The sequence below is a fragment of the Echinops telfairi genome, unplaced genomic scaffold (assembly GCF_000313985.2).
Source record: "Echinops telfairi isolate 266 unplaced genomic scaffold, ASM31398v2 ScPeMD7_44;HRSCAF=162, whole genome shotgun sequence".
Classification (NCBI taxonomy): Eukaryota; Metazoa; Chordata; class Mammalia; order Afrosoricida; family Tenrecidae; genus Echinops; species Echinops telfairi.
The window spans coordinates 441612-451660 of NW_022103942.1; the positions used below are offsets into that span (position 1 = coordinate 441612).

The 10049-nt window shown below is 40.0% G+C and overlaps 1 protein-coding gene across 1 annotated transcript in view; it reads right to left on the reverse strand.

Moving 5' to 3' along the window:
* Positions 1-707, reverse strand: part of TCEAL8 (transcription elongation factor A like 8) — a 2194-nt gene extending 1487 nt beyond the window's left edge. Inside the window, exons 1-2 of the mRNA XM_045290600.1 lie at positions 610-707; positions 139-209 (exon numbers count right to left, since the gene is read on the reverse strand). The gene's annotated coding sequence lies outside the window, so the exon portion shown is untranslated. The remainder of the gene's footprint in view (positions 1-138; positions 210-609) is intronic.
* Between the last annotated feature and the right edge of the window lie 9342 nt (positions 708-10049).

The following is a 10049-nucleotide window of genomic DNA, read 5'->3' on the forward strand; positions in this document are numbered from 1 at the left end:
CCCCCTCCCCGCTCCATTTCCGTTGCAGACTAATCAGGATAGGGGAGAATCTGTGGCGACTCTCAAAATGTGTTGTGGTGTCATTCACGCCCACCTCCACCCCAGGGGACAGGGAGGCAATTGCGTTCTTATACTGACCTGCAAGGATCCACAGGATCTTTCTCCCTTTCCTCACCTTGGTTTGTGCCGCGCCCAAAAGACCAAGATTCCTGCAGACAGACAGGCGTGCCTGGTGAACGGCCTAGTATCTGCATCACGGGCGACTCGCATGATTCCAGGCCTCGTTCTTCTAAAGTTTCCCTCGTCCTAGTCCGCGCTCCCAGACTCCGTTCTCCGAAGGCAACCCCTTCCCCTCCCCCACCCACCTCCACCCCATTTCCCTACAGGGAGTAGGAGAAGTTATTTCCAAATTGCCCCTACATTTCTAGAGGAAAGCTCACTTGATTACCCCCACCTCCACCTCCCGCCTTTTATACCCTTCCGACCAAAACAGCCCAAAATTTCCTGCCCCAAGGGGGAGTTTGGCAAAGCAGTCGTGTAGGGAACGTAATACCGACTCAATTCCTTTCTTTTCCCTGCTTCCGACCCCAGGGACCCTCCAGCACCCACCTTCAACAACCTGAAGGGATCCGGGCCACTTGACTGCTCCGGCAACAAGAAGCTGCGACGGGGAAGCAGGCCCAGGACTAGAAGGACTTCTGCACACGTCGACTCCTGGTCACGTGAGGGTCACGTCATCAGCCAGCTCGCCTCGCCAGCGGCTCCTCCCATTAGCGCTGCAGTCCGCCCCCTGCATTCCCTCCACTCGATGCTGTCAATCTTTCGCAGCCGCGCGTCAGAAACCTGGGGCGCAGGGGGTGCTGCGCTGAATGCGTGGGCTGCTGACCAGGAAGTTGCTGTGGTTCCAATCCACTACCTGCTGGGCCTAGAGCTACATAGCTTCTGAAAACCCTGGGAAACAGTTCTGCTTTGCCCCGGATTTAAAGACAATAAGACAACCCCACCCCTCCCTCCTCCTTTTCTGGGATTACCAGGAAGAAACAGCCTCTTGGGAATTAACAGCTAGAAACAGGAGTTAAACTACCTTTTCTCCTTTTTTAGGGAAGCATGTCTGCCTTTATGCTGTTCCCAATAGCCCGCTGTCACTCCCCTGGAGTCCCAACCCGCATTTGAATGGGCGAGAGGTGAAGTTGGAAGGACCTGGAAAGGGAACTCCAAAAAACCAAACTCCCTGCCCTTGATTCTGACTCATAACGACCCTATAGGACAGGATAGAACTGCCCTTATCCTGCCGTGGGTTCTCGAAACTGTCAATATGAGAGTTGAAAGCCTCATCTTCCTCCCCTGGGGCAGCTAGTGGTGTGGAATTGAAGAGGCCTGCCGACCTGAGCCCCCATAGCAAAAAGTAGGAAACTAGGAGTGAGAGAAAGAAGGATGTTTTGTTTGTTTGTTTTTTAACGAATCATCTTGAATAGTTTACTGGCTTTGTTCTATGTTTCAAACCACCAGTATAATTTGAAACAACTGACATTTTTTTTTAAGTTGTCCCTCATATCTATCTAATACTTAAATGCTTGGAGGATGGAGGACAAATTTATTCTATTGATTTTTTTACAGTTGGAAACGTTTTTTAAATATATGTTTGAAATAAGCTTGTATTTCATTAAAGACTCCATGTCCATTTCAGTTTAAAAAGTTGCCTTTTCTTTAAGCTGTTCAGTATTTAAGTCCCATGGGTAAGGAATCTGGAGCGAGTTTGTTGTTGTTTTTATATATAGTTATATATATAGTTATATTTTTATATAGTTACACAGCCCATCTCAGCAAATGATATCAGCAACAATATTCCCCTGTTAAACACCCCATTAATATGACTCTTTCTACACCCCCATCCTTCCTCCCTCCCTCCTCAATGTTCTATTCCTCTCTGCTCCTTATTCCCCATCCCTGCCCTTGGCCTCCTCTTAATCATCAAAGTCCTGTCTTTTGTTGTTAAAACCATGTTTCTTTTTCTTGGTTTTTCCTTGTAATAATGAGATTATTAAATATTTAGCTTTGGAAGATTGACTAACTTAGCTAAACACAATGTTCCCTAGTTTTGTCCATGCCTTGTGGTGTTTAAAAGAATTGCCCTTGGTTTTTATTGGTGGAAATGTTTTCTAATGGTTGAACCAACTTGAATGACAGTATTCCCAAGAGATTGATGTATTTGAATACAGTTATAGATATTTAAAATATCGTCTTTCAAAGTGACTTCCAAATGAATTCTTTGAAAGAGACCAGACTTTCTCTTCTTAGTAATTTTATAAAAGTAACACGCTACTTTCTGTCTTTCTGTATGAACTCAAGTTATCAACTGCTTAGTGTCTGTCCTTTTCATTGATGACTTACTGAATAGCTCCATTTGCATAGACCTCATTCCCTTATATGCTTTGTAGACTACAGTGTCGTATCAAGCAAATAAAACCATAGCAAAGCCTCTTTTTCAGAGTAAAATTTGTTTGAACTCAGAGAAAGATGTTTGTTGGAAAATAGTTCTCAGAAACTCATGAAACATCCACAAGGAGGAAAATTCACTTTATTTCACAATTGCTGGTAGAATTTTGATTGACTTATGGTACTTTTGAGGTACACTGGTATTGTTTCATTATGTTCCATTAAAAACATTTTGCTATATATATTTTTTGTGATAGCACAGCAGAAAACGAATCACTGTTGTAAACACCACACACACACACACATATAACTCTACAGCTCAGAATCCACTCGTACTTGGAGGTGTGGTGGTACCTGGAATGGCAATCTGGCCTCTAGAGTCAGGATATTCCGAGGAAGGAAACAGGGTGTCTTTTGTCTAGAATATTCACACCAGTATGCATTGGTCAAAAATAGAACCTACCAAGGAGAAGGAAGAGTTGGGGGGAAAATGTGCTGGCTTTTGAAAACCAAAGACCCATTGCCATTGAGTCAATGTGATTCATAGCAGCCCTATAAAGTGTTTCTGAGGCTGTAGATATTTACAGGTGCCAACAGCCTCATCTTTCTCTTGCAGAGTAGCGCTGTTTGAACCACTGACTTTGTGGTTAGCAGTCCAACAGCTTATAGTTTTATAATATAAAATCAGCCATAAAGAATTTATCCTACAGCTAAGGAATAAACTATTAGTTGAGGAAGAGTTTTAATATAAATATGTTGTTGGTTATTGTTGTTAGGTGCCATCAAGTCAATTCCAACCCACAGTGATGCCATGCACAACAGAACAAAACACTGTCTGGTCTTGCGCCGTCTTCAAAGCTGTTCCTCTGCCTAAGTCCATTGTGGCAACCACGGTGTCAATCCATCTCCTTGAGGGCCTTCCTCTTTTTCGCTGCCCCTCTACCAAACATGATGTCCTTCTCCTAGTACTAGTCTCTCTTGACAACACGGTTCAAAGTATGCAAGACAAAGCCTCGCCATCCGTGCTTCTAAGGAACACTCTGGCCTTACTTCTTCCAAGACAGATTGCTTTGTCTTTGTAGGATTCCATGGTACTTTCAATATTCTTCTCCAGCACCACAATCCAAATGCATTGATGCTACATTGATCTTCCCTATTCAATCAATGTCCAACTTTCACATGCATATGAGGCAATTAAAAATATCATGGCTTGGGTCAAGCACACCTTAGACCTCAAAGTAACATCCTTGCTTTTCAGTACTCTAAAGATTGCTTATGGAGAAGCTTTACCTAAGCCAACACATCTTGTGAACTTTTGAGTGCTGCTTTCATGAGCATTGATTGTGGATCCAAGTAAGACAAAATCCTTGACAACTTCAGCCATTTCTCTATCTATCAGGTCCAATTGTGAAGATTTTGGTCTTATTTACAGAGTTGTAATCCATATTGAAGGCTACAATCCTTGATCTTCATCAGCAAGTGCTTCAAGTCTTCCTCGCTTTCAGCAAGCAAGGTTGTGTCATCTGCATATTGCAGGTTGTCAGTAAACCTTCCTCCAATCCTGATGCCATGTTCTTGTTCATATAAACCAGCTTCTCTGATGATTTGCTCAGCATACAGATTGAATAAGTATGGTGAAAGGATACAACCCTGAAGCACATTTTTCCTGATTTTAAACCATGCAGTATGCCTTTCTTCTGCTCATACAACTGTCTCTCGATCCATGTACACGTTCTGTATGAGCACGGTGAAGTGTCCTGAAATTTCCATTCTTCTCAAGGCTATTCATAGTTTGCTCTGATCCATACAATTAAATGCCATGGCATAGTTAAGAAAACACAAGCAAAGCTTTTTCTAGTATTCTCTGCTTTGAGCCATGATCCACCTGACATCAACAATGATATCCCTTGTTCCACATCCTCTTATGAATCCAGCCTGAACCTCTCGCAACTCCCTGTCAGTGTATTTCTATAACCACCATTGGGTGATCTTCAGCAGAATTTTACTTGCAAGTGATATTAATGGGCTTTTTTTTATAATTTAAGTATTTCATTGGGTTATCTTTCTTTGGAATGGGTATAAATAGGGAACTCTTCCAGTCAGTTGGCCAAATAACTGTCTTCCACATTTCCTGGCAGATGAATAATTGCATCTAGTGCTTCATTATCTTGTTTAAACATTTCAATTCCTGTAGCCTTGTTTTTAGCTGATGCCTTCAAAGCAGCTTGAACATCTTCATTCAGTACCATTGGCTTTTTGTTCATATGCTACCTTAATAGTGGAATTCCAACTAGTTCTTTTTAGTACAGTAACGGTGTATTCTTTCCATCTTCTCGATGCTTCCTGTGTCATTCGATGTTTTGCCCATAGACTCTTTCAATATTGTAGAAGCAGGGAAAACCCATCTAGTTTTGAGGTCATAGGTCAGATCTTAAGTTGGAGGCTTATCCTGATTCTCATCATTCCAGCAGGGATACCACAGACTGCAGAGGTGGTTTCATCCAAGGTCAGCAAGTCAGGCTTGTGACTGGAGAGGCAAATGAATCCAAGTTCAGCAGGTCTGATTGCAAGCCACTAATAGCTCTTGGGATCAGTAGGTAAAGGCAGACTGTGACAGTCCGAAGAACCCAAGAGAGGTTGATGAGCTAAATGCAGTGTCTGGACCATTAAAAAAAGGAGCAAGTTTGCCATATTGTCTAATTATATAGGGAGTAGGTCATACTCCTGGGAAAACCTCCTTTCGGTTGCTTCAGGGCTGTGACTTGAGCAAAGGAGTGACACTCCATCCTAATCTTACAGCTCCTTGGCTACTCACAGAAGATCTCATCATGGAGTTGATTACATGATGTTAGGCCAAATTATAGAGGATTGGTAAGCCTGAGCTGCCAAAGCACTAAGAATTTCTGGCCCAGCCAAGTTGACACCAAACCCAACTACATCCATAAAGCAAGTTAATAAGGTCACATATTTACTTATTTTAGGCTTAGTTTTATACCAATCAACCCATAAAACATATAATAGGTTTAATATATGGTATTATAATTACAGCAATATAAAAAAAACTCAAAATTATTTCTTTTATTTCTTATTGTGTATCTCAAAATTGTTAAGTGTAAAACTTTTGTAACTTTCACCTTAGATCATTTTTAAATAGAATAATATTTATTTCCTTGCATTTTTATAATTTATTCTATATTTGATAATAAAAGCACTTTGCCTATACAATAAATAGAATATTATTATTAAGTAATCATGTATAATTAAAATAATTATCTTATAATTTGTATCATATTAATCTCTTCCTGTTTATTCAAATAAATTTAGTAGGTCAATATTTTATTTCTCTTATCACTTAAAAATAATAATGGAACACTCTAACAATAAAATAATTGAAATGCGTTATGCTCTTTTCATGGAATGAGTTTGGAATTTTGCTCTCCCTTTCTATAATCTGGAGTGGTCTGTGTAGAATTGGTGTCAGCTCTTTTCTACATTCTTCTACGTTAATTTGGGCAGATGGTGTATTTCTAGATATTTTTCCATTTCTTCTTGATTATCAAACTTGTTTGAGTACAGTTGTTCATAGTAGTATATTTTTATTTCACTTGGATCTGTTGTGATGCTGTACTTTTCTTCTCTAATTCTTGTAAAATAAATTAATATTTTAATTTATTTTTAATTAGGAGTTAATACATATATCATATCATTTTATAGTTCAATCATGTCAAGCATTATCATACATTTGCTACTACAATCCATTTCCAAACCTTTTTTTTTTCCTGGACTTCTTGACATCATCTCCACCCCACCCCCCTAATCATCTCTAATTCTTGATATTTGCATCTTCTGCTTTTCCTTGATAAGTTTGCCAGCAGTTTGATTCTTTCAAAGAACCATCTTCTTTTACTTTTAACAGTTTTATTGGCATACAATTCACAAATCATATCATTCAATAGTTCAATCATCTTGAGTTGTACAATCATCAACACAACCATCATTTTCTTTGTTCTTGTACTCATTATTAACTCTCCATTTCCCTGAACCTCCCTTGCCATATCCTCAAGGAAACATCAATCCAGTTACTGTTTCTATAGATTTACCTACTCAAAATTTCATATATCAGACCAGAAGAGGATTTATATACATAAATGTTTATAAGAAGTATTATTAACGAAGGCAAGAGAAAGTGAGAGAAAAGAGAGGATGAAGGAAAAATAGAGGAGGTGCATAAGATAAGAAAAAAAGACAAGGACATAAAGAAGGACAAAAAGTATGACTGTGTAGGGAAGAGAAGGAGAGAGAAAAGGGACAACAGAGACAGAAGACTGGCATGTGGGTGTTGGAATTCTGTTTCTATGACAGTGCAAATGTCGGCGGGTCTCTGCATTCAGAGTGGGTAAAAGCCCTTTATTGTGTGGATATGCCCAAATCTACAGGCCTGCTTGTTTTTGTTTGTTTTTGTTTTTGTTTTTTTTGCAAATAGCATCTTTATTTTATAAATACATGAGGATTTCAAAAGTTCGTGGAAAAAATGGAGTTAAAAGATTTTTTTTAAAAAGCAAACTTTTATTTCTCAACATATGCTCCCCATCAAGTTCAAGTGGACGCATTCATTAGTGATGAGGCCAGCCCTTATCTGTGCCTAAAGGAACTGATGGCCCTAGAAACGCAGTCGTTTTTGGCAATAAGAAAAAAATTTTTTTTTTAAAGATTAAGAAACATTTCTCATCCAAACTCTCACAAAATTGCCCTGGCTTGCTGAGAGGAACAAGCAGGGACACTGGTGTGAAGGACTCTGGCGAAGCTTTCTCGGTATTTTTGTGCTGGAGCTTTGCCTATCTTTTCTAGAACACTCACATAACAAGCAGATTTTATTATTCTTTGGCCCTTCAAAAAAGTCTACGAACAAAATGCCTTTAGCATCCAAAAAAAATTGTGGCCATGATCTTTGTTGTTAAATGGATGGTCTGCTTTGGCTTTAAATGGGCCACTTCTACTTCTTGAAAACTATCCTTTGAATGTGCTTTGTCTTCAGGAAATACTGGTAAAGCCACATTTCATCTTGTTACAACCAGATCTTTAACCGACCGGTACATAAACTGTCCACTGAAAACTCTGCTCTTGCCTGCAGCTGATCTGAGTGCAATAGCTTTGGAACCCATTAAATAGAAAGTTTGCCCAACTTTAACTTTTCAGTGAGAAGTGTATAAGCTGACTTAATTGAGATGTCTACGTTATTAGCTATTGTTTCTGCATTTCATCATCCATGCTCTTCAATTAGGGCACAAGATTACTTTTTTCCTTGCAAATTGATGTGGATGGCCTGCCACTACGGGCTTCATCTTCAACATCATCTCGTCCATTTTTAAAACGAACTGCCCATTTGTAAACCGTTGATTCCTTTGGGGCATTGTCCCCAAAAACTTTTTGTAAAACAGCAATGATTTCACTATTCTTCCATCCAAGTTTCACCATAAACTTGATGTTTCTTCTTATTTCTATTTTAGCAGTATTCATGTTGCTCTGATAGGGGCTCTTTTCAACTTGATGTGTTATTCTTTTTAGTGCCTCACACGGAATCCTGTTCAGACCTAAAGGATGTATAAAGGATGGGGACTCCTGTCCAAAAGGCTCCTCTTCGCTCCCAGGCTCGCCTTCCCCTCAGAGCCGCTGGATGCTCCCAAGGGCACAGCGTTCAGGAATGCTGCTTGTTTTTAACCTAAGAGGACGCATATTCTTAGGAGGATGGGGTCACACTGTTAAAGAAAGTGGGAGAGAACTAGAATAAAATAAGGAAAGTATTATAATAGAACAAAAGTACCAAAAAATAAAAATATTCCCTTGATTGTGTTATTGTGTGTAAAAATGTGCCTCTTCTAGGGTGGGAGGACACGGGATGGGGGCGAAGGAGACAGCAAAGGAGGAAGAAAGAAACATATGGTGAAAAGTGTAGCACTGGTACTGAGAATATCTGCACTAGGCTGCCCAAGCAGTATCTAAGGACGGTCCACAGAGAACAGAGAGGTAAGAAGTTTGACTGGCTGAATTGCCTCAGGGGCTAGGAAAATTGGCCATTCTGGGAAGGGGCAGCCTCCAGAGGTCGCATACTAGGGAATCTGTCAGCAGGGGTTGCTGCTCTCCTACTTTAAGAAATCTTGGTCTGCTGCGTTTGTAAGTTGATTTTCTCACTGTCAGGAAGTGCAGGATATGTCTTCCTCAAAATCTCTCCCACAGTGGCTGAGACCTTCCCATGCTTTTTAACTGGTGGCCATATCCCCCTGTCCTCTTTACTGTTTTACACATAATATAAACAGACAAACCTTCTTTATAAACAGATTTCTTAAGAAAAAATGTTAAACTATGACGTTTTAAAATTCGTTTTATTGAACTATATTAAGAAAGGTTGCAATCATTCCTACAATCAACTTTGGAACATTTTCTTCCTTCTTGTACCCATTGATGTTGACTCACCATTTCCCCCAACTTCACCTTCCATACCGTCAGGCAACTATTTCCGTGATTTGTCTTCATGAACCCGCCCATCCTGGCTTTCCTATACAGGAACACCTACCTAAAAAGGACCAAAAGAAAAAAAAAAGAACTCAGTAACTAAAACAAAGAAAGACCTCAACCTAAGAAAAAGCAGACAACACTGAACATTTAGAATTGAAAGTGGGTCCAAAGGGAGGTCTACTGAGAAGGTATTACATTCCAGTCTGAGTGCAACTGCTGAGAAAAACTTTATAGAACTTCTTATCTGATGTTAAGGGTGTTCACATTCCTAGTACATGGACAGCGAAGACTCCCCAGGGACTCAATTCACATAGGGACCCTGCAAATGGATTTGGGGCTTCCCCTATCATCCATAGCATTCCATACACTGAGTATTTCGAATTTAAGCACTGGTACAGTTAGTTCCCATCTCCAGATTTGAATCTTCTTGTTTTCAGACTGATAGGCTACCTCAATGGGACTTGCCTTACCGCTCAGTTAAATGGGTGCTTGTTTAGAGACGAAGTTTCAAGACCACAGATGCTATTTTCCTGGCAGTTGGGCACTATCTGATTTCTTGACCACCCTTTGCTACGGCATTCATAGCTTCAGTGACCTCCTCATGAGAAGGGCCATATCACAAGAATCAACTGTTCCTCTATTAGAGGTACAACCGAGTAAGAGCTCAAAATCCATTCATATTAATTATGGTTTCTATACATTCCGGGTTCACATTTAGAGATATATTTAGATCATCCCCATGGGACTTAAGGTATTTCTATTGATAGTAACATTATTTTAGTCAATAGTAAAACACTATCGTGCAAAGGATTTTATACTTGTGTAAGACATATTTTAGACTCCAATTTATGAATTATTAACCTGTACATCTTCATAACTTGGCTGATTGGACATTAGTTACACAAGCTGTGAGGGTTGGAGACATGGCAATATTTTCAGGGACACTCATTTACGAAGGCAAAACCATGCCTGGTAAACTAACACGTGTCACAAAAAGGCAGAGAAACTGTGAAAACCGCAAACACTTATGTCATTATTTGTTGGGCACCCTCAAAGTAATAGGTCCAAACCCATCCAAAGTCCAATGACCACCAATCGCC